The sequence below is a fragment of the Wasmannia auropunctata genome, unplaced genomic scaffold (genome assembly GCF_000956235.1).
Source record: "Wasmannia auropunctata unplaced genomic scaffold, wasmannia.A_1.0 LD336101.1, whole genome shotgun sequence".
NCBI lineage: Eukaryota > Metazoa > Arthropoda > Insecta > Hymenoptera > Formicidae > Wasmannia > Wasmannia auropunctata.
In genome coordinates this window covers 6,498,589-6,499,386 of record NW_012026789.1, presented here as the reverse complement: position 1 = coordinate 6,499,386, position 798 = coordinate 6,498,589, and the positions used below count along the sequence as shown (strand labels likewise).

The 798-nt window shown below is 40.2% G+C and overlaps 1 protein-coding gene across 1 annotated transcript in view; it reads right to left on the bottom strand.

Moving 5' to 3' along the window:
* Positions 1-798, bottom strand: part of LOC105460870 (rap1 GTPase-activating protein 1-like) — a 74,594-nt gene that overhangs the window by 23,633 nt on the left and 50,163 nt on the right. The gene's annotated exons all lie outside the window — the stretch shown is intronic.

Here is a 798-nt window from a genome sequence, read left to right as displayed (position 1 = left end):
TGTAACATTCAACAATCGGACGTACGAGCTGTACAACGAGTGCTCGGGCATTATACAGCAAGCGCAGGAGACCGAGAAGGCACGCTCGGTCTGGATACTGGTGGTCTCGTGCGTCGCGGGGTTCCTCTTCGTCGCCTTCGTAGTGCTGTTCTGCATGCACAAGCGGAATCGCAAGCGGCGCAGGAAGCAGAAGGAGCAGCAGCAGCTAACGGCGAACAACGCCAACACCGAGCTGCTGAACAGCAATCTGACCGGTAGTTCGTGAAATAATCGCCGAAACGTCGTACAACAATAGAAATTGTGGAGGATCCTGTGTCGATGCCGAGAATAAATGCTTTATACGAGAGCCGCGAGGAAATGAAAGTTTTGAGGACCCTTACAGAAATTTAATACTGGAAGGGAGCGATTCGTTACGGAACAATATTACTTTAAATATTCAAAATAAGTAAAAGTAATTACTATCTTCCAGTATCAAATTGGATTTCTGCAAGAGTTTTGACTTTAAATGACGTCATTTTGTTATTTCTCATTTTCTCTCCTTTATCGAGGGGTTCATGACCTTTTTCAATTATTCATAAATGAAAATTCTCGGGATTTCCATTTCAGATCACTTAGAACCGAGATATGCTCTGCATTTTTTCTCGTGCCTCGTTGAACGCTAATAGCTTTAAAATTAATAAACATTTATATAAATTTTTTAAATTTAAAATAGTTTTATATACGTGAAATATAAACTGCATATAGGTCTATGAAATGCAAAGACCTGTGAAAATCGCAGAGGTTTAAAAAAAAAAAAAG